The 15,407-nt window shown below is 43.6% G+C and overlaps 1 protein-coding gene across 11 annotated transcripts in view; it reads right to left on the bottom strand.

Moving 5' to 3' along the window:
* Nucleotides 1-15,407, bottom strand: part of KALRN (kalirin RhoGEF kinase) — a 548,250-nt gene that overhangs the window by 225,881 nt on the left and 306,962 nt on the right. The window lies entirely within an intron of this gene.

The following is a 15,407-nucleotide window of genomic DNA, read 5'->3' as shown; positions in this document are numbered from 1 at the left end:
CATCTACTGTTCTGCATCACATTTCTAAACTGAACAAGTCTATTTTGATTAGCTTTCAGCTGCCATCATGGAATGCTCAGATTGCCTTGGAGGGGTATCATTTCCAGTCTATCCAAGACAAGTACCTGCCCTCCATTACATAAGAATTTTAACACTTCACCATCCTGAATAGCTTTTCCCCACAGCCATGGCCTTTGTGATGTGAGATGTTTTACTCCTTATTTACAGAGAAGGAATTGAAGAAGGTAGAAGCTAAGTAATGTACTCAGGTCATAGCAGACTATAGAGGCACATAGGTGAATTCCATCAAACTTCCTCTGCCTTCAAACTACCTGTCCATTCTTTCGCTCCCTCTCTCATGTTTCTGGGATACACCACTGAACTGATATACAAGAAAGTCTCATAAATAACAGCAGAAATGGAAATGGAGTGCAGTCATCTTCTCCATAGCCATGGAGCTATGGTTTAGTCAGCTATGTTGTTGTAGTTTGAGCTGGGTGCCCCCCTGGTGCATTCACTTCCTGTGTCCAGAAGTCCAGCCCAGAGGGATGGACACAGGAAATTGTGTATTTCCTACCATAATTCTTTGCACCACTATAAGATCCAGTGCGGAGTCTGGCACTTCCTCTTTCCTTCCCTCTCTGAGACTTGGTAACTGGGGGAGAGATCTCCCAGCCATGGGCCTGATTAGGCCCAAGGCCACAGGGGGATGGGCAGTCTCAGGCCTGGCCAGCTGAGACTAGCCCAGCAGAGGGAGGGGGAAGAAGGAGCCCTGGGGGTTTTGCATGCACCCTCAGGTGGGGTTGGGATCTTTCTTTGTCACTGCGCTTTGGGTTTTCTGTAACATTCACTGCTTTCTATTTAAACTTTCATCACTTTTGCAATCCGTTTGCCTGAGTCGTTATTTCTGCCTGTGGTGGGGAGGGGACCTGCCCCAACCCATTACATTTTTGGCGCCCAACGTGGGGCCAACTGCAGCTCGGATTGCAAAAGATGGAGAGTTTAAATTTAGTTCTGGGCGTCGGTTTGGGTTTGGAAAGTTGGGGCTCAGGTTTTGTGTTACCGGGGCGACTGTGTGAACTCCTGTGGACTGCAGAAGGATAGCTGGTGCATAGCTGATGGCATGGAAGCCCCTCCTGTTGCTTGGGAACAGCGAGGGGTGGTTCTTTCTGTGACTTTCTGCCCAGGGTAGCTTAAGAGTGCTCTAGTAGCCTAAGAAGGCGAGACCTGCCTTCTCCTCGTTCTCTGCGGAGCGGCAGGGAGCGGAGGAGGGGCAGCGGCAAGCAGAGCGTGGTCGGCCCGCGGCCGCTGCGGGGAGCGGACACCCGCGGCGAGCGGGCAAGCGACTGCTGGAGGTGACTCGGACTCTGCATCGCGGCGACAGAGACGGCGGGGGCCGGGCCGGGCCGCGTTAAAGCGGCGGCGGCGGCACCGCCCGAGCCGGGCTGCGTTCAGGCGGCGGCGGCAGCTGTAAATCTTTCCCTGGTGTTTTCGGACGTGTTCCGAAAATGGCGCCGAGCACCTGGCTCCGCCTCCCTGCTTCTTCAGCGGGCTGTGGCGCAGCTCCTCCCTCTTCCGGGGGTGGAGGTTGTGCAGCCGGATGCTGTCCTGCCTCGGTACGCGAGCGCCCAGCCGGGGGGTGCGGAGTGCCTCTGACATGCATCCGTGTAGCTTTGGTCCGCGTGAAAGCGGTTGGCTGCGGCACCCTGGATGGATTGAAAAAGGCAGTCGTGGAGCCGGATTGTTCCGACTGGCCTGCCCCAGGGGTGGAGAATTTGCCGCTGAATATGAGAGTAAAGGCTTGGCTGAGAAGTTGTGAGGTATTTCCAGGTGACCAGGATGTCCCAAGGAGTCCACAAGGAATTCACGCTGCAGGAGAAGGACTGCGTCGCTGGGAGGTTCCATCACATGAGGAAGAACAACTGGAATGGACTGATGCTTGAGCCTGAATGAGAGACTGTTTGAGTGGACGCCCAGATGAAGATATGGACTTCGCCGGACATGTCATCAGAAGTTTTCTGATCTGATGATGTGTTTGGGTGCAAAGATTATGGTATGAAATACAGGGGTGGCATGTTGTAGTTTGAGCTGGGTGCCCCCCTGGTGCATTCACTTCCTGTGTCCAGAAGTCCAGCCCAGAGGGATGGACACAGGAAATTGTGTATTTCCTACCATAATTCTTTGCACCACTATAAGATCCAGTGCGGAGTCTGGCACTTCCTCTTTCCTTCCCTCTCCGAGACTTGGTAACTGGGGGAGAGATCTCCCAGCCATGGGCCTGATTAGGCCCAAGGCCACAGGGGGATGGGCAGTCTCAGGCCTGGCCAGCTGAGACTAGCCCAGCAGAGGGAGGGGGAAGAAGGAGCCCTGGGGGTTTTGCATGCACCCTCAGGTGGGGTTGGGATCTTTCTTTGTCACTGCGCTTTGGGTTTTCTGTAACATTCACTGCTTTCTATTTAAACTTTCATCACTTTTGCAATCCGTTTGCCTGAGTCGTTATTTCTGCCTGTGGTGGGGAGGGGACCTGCCCCAACCCATTACATATGTTTAGCTAATTAAACATAGCCAGCCCTTGCTGTCATAGAAAAGCTTTCTTTGCTCAAGCTGAGCCAATTGCTCTGTGAAGTTTAACACTTAACAAAAATAAGAAAAGACAAAGATGTCAGCTCAAGGGTGAGATCTTCAGAAGTGTTCAGCATTGGCCTAAGACTGCTCCCACTGGGAATTTTAACCTCCTCATCAACAGAAGCAGAATTGTAAGACTTTCCTTTTCAAAATCTTGCTGTGAATCCTCCTCAGTTTAAAAATGCATTAACTTTGTGCATATACACAAAGTACTTTTAAACCCTCTGGACACACATGTACTTCCGAGCATTAAAGGAACACTGTCAAACATAAAAGCCACAAACCAAGCTGTGTTGTTTTCACTCAGATAATAGCCTGCTGCAGCCAATAGGTGTTGCTTGAGAAAATATTCAATACAAAGATGGAACACTGGTCTCAAAGTGTTTAATGGGGGAAAATATTTCCAGTTACAAGGCAGAGAAGGAAAACAGATCATTAACTGTTCATTTACCCAGCTTCTGAGGGCTGACTATAAATACACAGTATTTGCATTTTTCCTTTTGGTCTGTGAAGAACGTATTCTGGACAGTTTTGTTACCAACAGTAAATTTTTATTCCCTCATTTTCAGGCCATTGCTGTAATGGTTAGGTTGTTAACAGCAGCAAAATGTTGTGTTTTAATAATCATTTTTTTTTTAAACCCCTTTAGCTGAGAATATGTAACAAATGTTCCATATAATATGATCTGAAGTAGGGTCCGTTTTCACTTAACAGCATCTCTTCTGAATGATCCTCTTCCAATAGCATTTGGAGCAAATGCCAAAGCTAGCACTGTTTTTCAAAGTCTACTCCACTCTGGGGACTTTCACACATTACCACTACAGCAGCTCAAACATCAGTCCAGCTTTCTGGGGAGAAGGTTGTTCCCTGCTTTTAGTATAATATTTCATATCTTTTTAAATGCATCCACGCTCTGCTTATGGCACAAATTTGGGAAACAAACACCTTTTTTTTAATATGGTATGCATACAGCTTTGCTGCCATTTATCCCTAACACACTTACCTTCATCTCTGCTGAAAATCGTAAGTTTCTGACTCCAACACAAGCACTAGTTACATTTAGATGAGGCGAGTTCACTAATGTGATGAACACTTATAAATACACTGCATAGTGAAAAGGGTGTAGTCTGAGCCCTAGATTTTGGGTGGGGAAAAATGTAGCTTGAATACATAGAATACATAGAATAAACCAGGTTGGAAGAGACCTTCAAGATCATCGCGTCCAACCCATCAACCAATCCAACACCAGCCAAACAACTAACCCACGGCACCAAGCACCCCATCAAGTCTTCTCCTGAAAATCTCCAATGATGGCGACTCTACCACCTCCCCAGGTAGCCCATTCCAATGTGCAATCACTCTTTCTGTATAGAACTTTTTCCTAACATCTAGCCTGAACCTCCCCTGGTACAGCCTGAGACTGTGTCCTCTTGTCCTGGTACTGGCTGCCTGGGAGAAGAGGCCAACATCCGTCTGTCTACAACCTCCCTTCAGGTAGTTGTAGAGAGTAATAAGGTCACCCCTGAGTCTCCTCTTCTCCAGGCTAAGCAGCCCCAGCTCCCTCAGCCTCTCCTCGTAGGGCTTATGTTCCAAACCCCTCACCAACTTTGTTGCTCTTCTCTGGACTCGTTCCAGCAAGTCAACCTCCTTCCTAAACTGAGGGGCCCAGAACTGGACACAGTACTCGAGGTGCGGCCTAACCAGTGCAGTGTACAGGGGCAGAATGACCTCCCTGCTCCTGCTGGCCACACTGTTCCTGATGCAGGCCTCAACAGAGGCTCTAGCCATGCTGCACAGACAGCAAAGGATGCACTGGTCCTGCAGCGGTCCCTTTGTATTGCACAACGTTCTCCAAAGGCCAAGGGAATTTTCTGTCTGGATGTGGAAGTAGGTATACACAGTGACTCCGCTGAAATGAGCCAGGCACTGTCAGAATGAAGTGGTGCTTCCCTGAGTCACCTGATTTTGGACATGTTTGAATGAATGTGTTGTACACAATAAACACATATAATGCCTCCTTGTCCTGCTACTCACAGATAGGATAGGTTACCTCTGATTTCTGTTCTTTCTGAGATCTGACAGAATCTAGCAGGAGCCCAGGATCTAGCTATGCCTCCAAACTGGCATCAAGATTCAAAACGTTGGAAGAAAGTAAGAGCTAATGCAACTACAGAAGGAATTCTTTTGCTACTAGAACGCAGCTGCACCCTTTTCTGCAAACCACAGACCCATGGAAGGCTTTTTGTGGCATCTTGAGGAAGGTGACACGAAAAATGGCTAATCCCTCTGGAGGGGAGGAGAGCCCATGAAGAATCTCTCCTCTGTATCTGTGGAAATTAGTTCCTATCAGCAATAATAGCATAAGTTGCACAGAAAAATAATCTATGAGTTATAAAATTATATGCTGACATTTTAGGGTTCTGTGGCATTTTTTCCCAGCGTTGCATTAACCCCTGAGCAAACTGTCATGTGCAAATCCTGGAAATTCTCAGTGATTTGCTAGCTGGCCTTGCATTCTTCTGCACCTCTTCATGTACGAAAGCAACTTCCATCTCAAATCTCTTAACGATCTCAGTGTACTAATCTTTGCATAATCACCTATTTCAATCATGAAATCTGAAAACACAAGAAAATTGAATTGCACCCTTCAGGTTTCACAGTGGAAATATCTACAATGTATGCTTTGGGAGTTAATTTTAGATGGAACCAGGAGGCTTTCAGATCTCTTCTGTTTGTTGCAAATAACAAAAGAGAAACACAATGGTGAAAATTAAATTGACTAACAAAACCTATACAATAGCTCCTACCACAATTCAGAACAGCAGGTGACTGCTTTATCTCACAGCAATATTTACTAACAGGATCCCCTGTATCTTTGCTTCATTAATTGTATAACAGTTTGATATCCCGTAACAAGTTGGAAAAAAAATAGCTCATGAAGAAGCTGGTGTGGAATTTGCCTGTTATGTTTACCATGCTTTTGATTTTGCATTTCAGACCAACAAGTGCCAAAATCTGAAGGGGGCCTACAAGAAGGCTGGGGAGGGACTTCTCAGGATGTCAGGTAGTGATAGGGGGAATGGAATGAAGCTGGAGGTGGGGAGATTCAGGCTGGACGTGAGGAGGAAGTTCTTCACCATGAGAGTGGTGAAGCCCTGGAATGGGTTGTCCAGGGAGGTGGTTGGGGCCCGGTCCCTGGAGGTGTTTAAGACCAGGCTGGATGAGGCTCTGGCCAGCCTGATCTAGTGGGGGGTGTCCCTGCCCATGGCAGGGGGGTTGGAACTAGATGATCCTTGTGGTCCCTTCCAACCCTGACTGATACTATGATACTAAAATGTCAGGACCCGTTTCCGTCTCCAGATCCAGGTAGCTGAGATTCCGCCCTGTCTCCAGGTTAACACATACGAAGCCATCACTATATTGGAAATGCACTACCCAAACACAGCTCTTTCAGCAGACTGCCTAAGATATTTCCCTAAAATTGAAACAAACATCATTTTGTCACTAATCTTTGTACTAGAGAAGTTTCATCAGCTGTTCACTCCAAACCTTTTTTAACCCAGAGTTGTTGCAGTACTGATTCTCAGCATCAGAGATTGCATGCAGTTTGTGCTTGGCCTCATCTGCTACACAGAAAATAGCATTGCACTGCTTAGTGCAGTGCAACCAAAGGGCCTCAGCTGTAGTTTGAAAGTATTTGGCATTTTCTTCCCAATTAAAAGTAAATAAATAAACTAAAAATACTGCACAATGCATCAGTTAATTCTCACATCAATATAACAGAGTAATTTGCCTTTCTTATTTATGAGTCATGAGGCCTGTGGTGATGGGTTGGACTTGATGGTCTTTGAGGTCTCCAACCTTGGTGATTCTGTGATTCTGTGTGATATATATTGCAACCTAAAGAATTCTAATATCAGTCACTTAGAAACAAATTAGAATAGAATACAACAGACAGTTTCAGTTGGAAAGGACCTACAACCATCATCTAATCCAGCTGCCTGACTCCTGCAGGGCTGACCAAAAGTTAAAGCATGCTGTTAAATGCACTGCCCAATTGCCTTTTAAACCCTGACAGCACTGATACTTTTCTAAGAAGCCTCTTCCAGTGTCTGACAACCCTCTCAGTAAAGAAATGCTTCCTAATGTCCATTCTGAACCTCCTCTGGCACAGCTTTGAATCTTTCCCCCTCCTCCTGTCCCTGGATCCCAGGGAAAAGAGATCAGCGCTTTCCTCTCCATGTCCCCTCCTCAGGAAGCTGCAGAGAACAATGGTGTTGCCCTTCACTCTCCTTTCCTCCAAGCCGGACAAAATCAGAGGTGCTCAGCTGCTCCTCACAGGACACACCTTCCAGCACTTTCACCAGCTTTGTTGCCCTCCCCTGGATGCATTCAAGTATCTTCACATCCTTCTTAAACTAAAAATCATTTTCTAAAAGGAAACACGGATATTTGTTTTCACTGCCCCTACTCCATGTTTTTAAGGCAGTAGTGTGCCATTCTGGCTTTGAATCAAGTGCATTTTCAAACAATTATTTCACATACTTTCCCCTCTACTCTAAGCAACTACACTTGTAGCTGGTTTATTGCTGTGTGTTTCTAAGGCAGATTACCTTAAAAATTGCTGTGTCTCATGGCCGTTCAGGGAAGAATTCACGCCCTAAATATGGGCATTTTTTTCTTTTCCAGAGCAATCTCCCCACAGTATTTTATGGCTGTTTATTATATCTGAGAGATTTTCATGATAACATTCTCCAAGATCTGCAATGTTTTGTGAACCACTCTAATCAGCCAGAGAACAATGTCTTAAGTGTATACATCAGGAGCAGCACAAGGAAGGAAAACAGGGCAGGGGATCAGATATACTATAGCATTAAACACAAACTGCATACCCGAGACACTGCACTTCCCAAGCAGATGTTTAAATATGTTGAAGGGGAGCAAGGCAGCACTAGTCTGCCGTATTCTGGACTGATTAAATTCCGGGACTGTGAAAGGCAGTTTAAGACAAAGGTTCTTCATATTCATTCAGAGAGCTTTGTCATCTAGGTTTTTGCCAGTAAAAGCAACGGAAGAGATGGCATCTTTAGAGGCCAGTGAGCATTGACTAGATTGGATCTGATCTTCCTGACTTAAAGACTAGCGATGTGAATCCCATCTTACACTTGCAGGCTGAAGCTTAGGAGACTTACTAGGCTTTATCTGATGTGAGGACTCCTTTCTGTTCTTTAGAGTCATGACTTGACTCTTCAGCACCAAAGATGAAATCTCAGTATGATTACTCCTGCTGTGAAGATGGGGTGTCAAGACAATATTCAAAGGCTGATCCATCTCTCACTGAAAACAGTAAAAGTCATCTTACTGATTTCAGTGAGATGTGGCTCAGCTTCCTAGCCAATTACCCCTGTTCTGCAAATAGAAGGTAGCATTCCTCCCCACAGAACCTACAGCATGATTCACATTCACAAAATTACAATTATGGAGCTGTTTGTTCATTATTTTCAGTCCTTATAAGCTATGGTTACCCTTAATTACAAAGCTCAGTTACTGCTCTCAGATTCTTTGCCCAAGCTCCCTTTTTTGTTTGTTTTGTTTTGTTTAGGTGGACTGATCTCACAGTCAAGCTTTTGTGAAGAATTATATCTCTAGTAACTTAATATTCTGAAGTTAAAATGAGTGACCACAATGAAGCATTTATTTGATAAATAAATCTGGGGTTTAAGGAAGCATCCATCTTTGTCCAAATTCCTCCTCCCTTAAGAAGGGCAAAGGCTAAGTGCATATGATGATCTAATGTAAGATGTGATTTTATTCAGGTTGAATTTCACATAATCAAATCAAGACCTATATTCTTACTTGTGCTCTATTGCTCTAATTCAAAACAGACTTGCCAGGAATCATGATTACAGAAGTTAAAGGCAGAACATCTCCCTGAGGTCATGCAGCCACTTGCTCTTTCAGTACAGGATTGTTCCCTACTGCACACAAGAATGGAAACTTCTTCAGACCATTAAAAAATAATAATATCCAGGTTAATGAAGTTTCCATCATCACCATCTGTAGACTGTTCTTTCTTTAAATATGGCAATTCATCTCAAGTTTTTCATGTCATAATTCTGACCCAGTTCTCCTTTCACTGTCTTTCCTGAGCTATGAGTTCTTCAAACATTACAGTCTGTTGTATTAATCTTTTGATAAACATGTAAGAACTCTCCTATCTTTAAGTGAATAAATCACATCCATTTAAGTAATTTTACAAATGAGGGCCTCAGGTAGGTTTGTGACTGCAAAGTTGTGTACATCCAAATATCAACCACTTGACAAACTCAATTACATTATTACTATTATCAGAACTGCACCTTTTGGAAACACAGCCTACAAATCCAAGTTCCTGGAATGTCACCTGTGCTTCAGCAGACCAGCACTGCTTAGACAACCTCTCTCCCAACTCCTGGTACAACTGGTATATGGGCTTGAAAGGTCCTAATGCCTCTCATCTCCCACCACGGGACCACACCTCATTCATGTCTTAAATTTGTTTTCTTCAGAAATTTTCTGACTAAGCATCTGTGTTCCATTGTTACTTTCCCTGCTGACATTTTCTGGGGAGATCTTAGTGTGGCTTTTTAATACTTAAAGGCAGCATCTAAGAAAGATGGGAACAGAATTTTTAGCCGGGTCTTTCGCCATAAGACAAGGGGTAATGGTTTTAAACTAAAAGAAGGAAGATTTAGACTAGATATAAGGAAGACATTTTCTGCAGTGAGAGTGGAGAAACACAGGCACAGGTTGCCTCGAGAAGTGGTAGAAGCCTCATCCCTGGAATCATTCCAGGTCAGAAGGCACTCTGACCTAGCTGAAAAGGGATTGAATTACATGACTTTTAAAGGATTCTTCCAACCCAAACCATTCCATGACTCTGATATGAAGCTTAGCTTGGTTCAGCAACATCCACAGGTTTGGCAATGTGAAGCTTACTCTCACTTCCAATGGCTTAAGAGGCCATATATAATACCATGCTTTTAGCGACCAAGACTGGAAGAATCAATACGGCTGACCAATAGCCTGGAGAAGAGAAGGATCAGGGGTGACCTCATTGCTCTCTACAACTACCTGAAAGGTGGTTGTAGACAGGAAGGGGTTGGTCTCTTCTCCCAGGCAACCAGCACCAGAACAAGGGGACACAGTCTCAAGCTGTGCCAGGGGAGGTTTAGACTTGAGGTGAGGAAAAAGTTCTTCACTGAGCGAGTCGTTCGTCATTGGAATGGGCTGCCCAGGGAGGTGGTGGAGTCGCCGTCCCTGGAGGTGTTCAAGGGGAGATTGGACATGGCACTTGGTGCCATGGTCTAGTTGTGAGGTCTGTTGGGACAGGTTGGACTTGATGATCCTTGGGGTCTCTTCCAACCTTAGTTATACTGTGATACTGTGATACTGTGATATGATCGGGTACTGATCCTTTATTGTTCCAGTATTGCAGGCCTATGGTGCAGGCCTATGGTGAGACCATAGCACAGTAAAGTAGAGCATGGAAGAAGAAGAGATAGGACAGGCAGAAGAAGTGCATAGCAAGGGAAGTTCCACAACTCAGGGTGCCTTGTTGGCATGGACTCATTGGTTCCCTATGAGTGACCACACATCACACTATTATAGATTATTGGTCCAACTACTGATGACAGGTGAGGTTTGTTGATGCAGGTGCATGTCCTGTTGTCCCAAGATAACTTGCTGTGTTTATAGCTACCAGTGCCTTGCTTTAGTTACATGCTGCAAGACAGCACTGTTTTGGTACACTGATAACTGGCTCTGCACTTACGCTGAGCATGGCCTACCACCATGTCAGGCTCTAGGCTTGCACTGCCAGATTGCTCACACTGCTCGTCGCTGGCATTCCCACACATGCTGGTACCAATTACTACTTTACGCTTCCAGTAATTTCATTATTTCACTGAATTATATAACCACAAGGGATTTTTCAGTATGAATGAGAAACAAACAGTTCCCAGGAAAGACAAGGTAAATGTGACACAGCATCTTCACTAACAATCACCAAGAAGTAGATATTTTTCCATGTATCATTATCCTTTTTTAATGATTTCCCCCCAGGGCTCACATAGAAAAAGAGATTAATATATTTTGATTTTGAAAGAGTGACACACATTACATTCAAATGCTGAAAGCTCAGCAAAATTGTTTAAAAGCTACCTTAGACCTTCAAACTAATAAATAAGAAAGATTAGGATTAGTAGCTGGAAATACATCAGCTAAAGAATTGTTCTTTGTCATATTTCATATTGAGGCCTTACTTCAGATTCAAAAAAAGAAGTCACCTACGGTATACTTTATCACACCAGTGCAATCACACTAATTAACTCAATGGAATGCCACTGAAACACACATTGAAATGTTTAAATGTCTCCTAACATCACACATCACATCCGATAGTAGTATTTAAAGACACGTGGATGCACAGAAGCTAACTTCTTTTGCTCAGCGTGGTCAGCTTAACTAGCACTGAATTTTTCTGTCACAGCTGAAGTGCATCATCTGTGTAGGGACTTTGAATGCCACCAGAGCTATTTTCTTCTTCTACATCAGAATGCTCAAGAGCAGGTTTGACAGAGATCTAGACTTTTCAAACTTCTGATTAGATTTACTTTTTTTAATGTTATAAGATTAATTATTATTTTTTTGCAAGAGGGGAGATAAGGGACTGCATTCTTTTTCTAGGCAGATAGACTACACCCACTGCAGGTTTCACCTGGAGCCTGGCAAACTTCCCCCTTTTTCCTTGCTTTAATTAGTATACTAATGCCATGAAGCTGGAGGTGGGGAGATTCAAACTGGATGTGAGGAGGAAGTTCTTCACCATGAGAGTGGTGAAGCCCTGGAATGGGTTGTCCAGGGAGGTGGTTGAGGCCCAGTCCCTGGAGGTGTTTTAAGACCAGGCTGGATGAGGCTCTGGCCAGCCTGATCTAGTGTGGGGTGTCCCTGCCCATGGCAGGGGCGTTGGAACTAAATGATCCTTGTGGTCCCTTCCAACTCTGACTGATACTATGATACTATGTGTGCAATCTCCTCTATGAAATAAAACTGCTAAAGAACTCAAGCAATATGAGTTAAGTCAATGGCCCTACTCTTTCTGTGGAAGCAATCTGCACACGTCATGTTCTGAGGAGGACATACCACTGCAGGATTACACTAGTGTCTGATACACATCATTGAAGAAGCTGTCTCTTACACTACCAGATATACATGCACTTTAATACTTTGTGACATGTGATTTAAGATGTTTTCAGCAGCAAAATTCTGCATAGGAATTGGAAAAGCATCCCTTTGGACAAAAATTAAGCTTTAGCTCCACAAAGCAAATCACAGAATCTAAACCCATAGAATGGTTTGGGTTAGAAAGGACCTTAAAGAACATCTAGTCCAATCCAAGGGAATGAACACCAGCTACTAGATCAGGTTGCTCAAAGCCTCACCCAGACTGACCCTGAACACTTCCAGGCAGGGGGCCTTGGGTGTCTTTCCCAAGGTTGTCAGCTGAGAAAGCAGCATTTCCCCAGGAACATACAGCAATGTTTACAAACTAAAGAATCATCCATGGATATAATTTTTGAAGACTGCATTGAAGAAACTTAGTATTAACTTATGTGGTGCCACAGCCCCTCAAAGCCAGCAGTGATATTTCAATTTGGACCTTAAGGCACCCTAAATAGAAACAGTATCTACTTGATATGTAGGCTCATTTTGTGCTTACAGGAATATATTCTTTTTTTCTGTCACCCTACTGCCCTTCTGGGAGAAGTGTATCTAAACAGCATATTAAAATAAGATGATGAAATATTCCTCTGACTGTTTCAGTATTTTCAATGTTTTATGAACAGTACAAGGATCTACAAGAGTTAGGGAAGATATCTGAAACTGACGATTATTGGCCAGGTTTTATCCTGGCATTTGATCCTTGGTAATATCCGTGAAAAGAGCTCATTCCCTTCTCTTTGAGAACATCCTTGCACAGGAACAGGCACATGAAAGAGAGCAACAGCAAGGAGATCACAACAATGAAGAAAACATAACAGACTGAGATTCCATTATATAGTAGTTCTGGTATCAAACATGAAACCAAAATGTTTTTAAGGCAAAATATTGCTATAATTTGGTATTGGTTAGTGTTATGCAGCACAGTGAGTGTACCAGTAAACCTGTATTATCACTGCACATTTATTTGATAATTGGGTGACTAGCAGAGTGTATGAATGACAGCTGCTTAAGTGACTGTAAAGCACCTGAGCCTTTGAAACTCAGAAAAGGGGAGGAAAACATTTTCTTCTGTGAGAATTACAAGGGAACACAAGAAGGCAAACTGTCAGGAGGGAAACACAGCATTTTGAAAGCTTCTCAAATGATAAATATCATCAACATGCTCAGATAGTTCACAGCAAAGCACTACAACTTCTTTATGATAGCGGGAAAGAAAAGGTGAGTGGAGAAACAAATGTGTGACAGCTCGAAGGTGAGCAGCAACCTGGGAGGGCACAGTATTTTTTCCTGTCTCAGCTCAGCTCACATCTTTTCTGAGCCCTGCAGGCACAAGTGCAACCACAACAGCATTATCAAGTCCTACCTGTCTCCTGAAGTAACTTTAGGTATTCTGGGTTTAATATCATGCTCACAGTTTGCAGATTTCAAAGACATAGAGACAACAGTATTAAAAGGCTTTGGTCTGTCAGTAGCCCTGGGAAAATTCAGTACCAACTGGCAATGCTGCTGCCTTGAAAACAGCTGCAGAAATAAACCTATAAGGATGTGAATTCTGCAAGCTGCCTGGCTTTGTTTCTAATGTCTGGGGTTTTATGAAACCTGCTTTAAATAAGACAGCAAAGCCTTTCTTCTCCCCATTTCCCCCAAAGCCACTACCCCAACTCATATATGCCTTTATTTCCATTAATGCAGAGACAGGTTATAAGACCTTTCTTGAAGAGCATTTTGAGTGACAGGAGACTTTATCGAATGAGATAATGTTTAACAGAAGAAAATTCAGCAAAACTTTGACCCAAGTTCTTCAGAGCTTTCAGCTTAAGAATTCCTACACAGCCAAATACAGACCAGGCAGTCAAGAGCAGAACATGTCCTCCACATACTGGGTATGCATCACGTAACAATCATGGAAGGTGAGGCATAGGAAGTTCTATGTAAACATGATGAAGCTGGGTTTTTTCACTGTAAGGGTGACAGAACACTGGAACAGGCTGCCCCAGGGGGGTTGTGGAGTCTCCTTCTCTGGAGGTATTCAAAATCTGCTTGGATGCGTTCCTGTGTGATCTGCTCTAAGTGATCCTGCTCTAGCAAGGGGGTTGGACTGGATGGTCTTTTGAGGTCCCTTCCAGTCCCTAACATTCTGTGATTCTGTAATGGTGAATGCCCCGCTGATGTCTACAAGCATAAAGCATCCTCCTTATCTTTGGTTGAACTTGAAATAACTTTTTACTTCATCTCCTGTTCCAGCACAGAGTTCTTAGGAGCAGGTCAGAAAGATGGTCTCTTTGGATTCAGAGTCTATTCACTGTCAACATTAATTCAGCTCTCTGATGTGGTTTACACATTGGAATTTGTTCCAAATGAGTAGAAACCATTCTCTGAATCTTATTAGACTTATAAACCCATTTTTAGCCACTGTTATTTCCCTGACATGTGAACTGTCTGTATAGATCACCCATCAAATTAGTTCTTCACAGGTGCCACCAAAGCAAAATGGACAAGGGGCTTCATCTGTCCTACAACTTTAAAAGATCAAAATCTTCTGTAACAGCTAGTGAGAGGCACTGCGTATTTATAATGAGGAAACACAAAAGGGGTTTTCACTACTCTGGAATCAATAAACCTTTTTTTGTATTTATTTTTACACCAGACTTATTCATATGCTTTAGAAAATTTCCAGACAGGAATGAACATTTTTCATGTTGGTCTGAAAGCATTCATATGGAGTGCATTTAAAAAATGTGTTCTACTGTGTGAAATTCAATTCAGGTTATCTGTAATCACAACAGAGATTTACAAAGATAACATTTTCTTACTCCTGGCTCTTATTAGGTGGCCACACATAATTTGAGATAAAAACATGTGAATAATGACTTACAATGAGAGATCTGGTGCAGAACAGTATTCCCATCAGAAATCTTCGTGCTATAAAATGTACTGATTTTTGGCATGGAGTAGATCTCCAAGAACATTGCAGGCATATGAGATACTGCCTCTAGAGTCAACATATGCCTTTCTTTTTTTACTATTAAAAAATCCTGAGAGCTTTCTAGTGTATTCTTTATTTAATGTTGCCAAATACTTCCAAATCCCTGTGTAATCCTCCTTTCTCCAAAATCAGGCCCACAATGGACAAGACTGGACATAACATGAGACAAAAACAAAGATCAGAGAAATTCTCTTCAAGTTGTCCTTTGATCTCTCTTTCCCTGCTATTCCAAAGTCTCAGCTTTGTGCCAAATCCCAAGCAGTAGATTTGGGCATCAGCCCCCACCCCTGGAGGAATGCCCAGCAGGTCCAAGCAGCACTTCACACTCCCTTCACCATTCTCATCCCTAAATAATCTCCTTATTTTGTGTTCCTATCCTAGCACACAATCAGATTCTGTTCTGTGCTCTGAAGTACCTTCTTTTTTTCCTGTCCCACATTTACATGTGACTATATGAAAACTAAAGTCACAGTGATTAAATGCCCTAGTGACCCAGTTACCGGTCCCATGGGGGAGCACACACTCTGGTGCG

This window comes from Dryobates pubescens, chromosome 2 (genome assembly GCF_014839835.1).
Source record: "Dryobates pubescens isolate bDryPub1 chromosome 2, bDryPub1.pri, whole genome shotgun sequence".
In the NCBI taxonomy this organism is placed as follows: Eukaryota; Metazoa; Chordata; class Aves; order Piciformes; family Picidae; genus Dryobates; species Dryobates pubescens.
The sequence above is the reverse complement of the archived record's forward strand: the minus strand, read 5'-3'. Positions and strand labels throughout refer to the sequence as shown.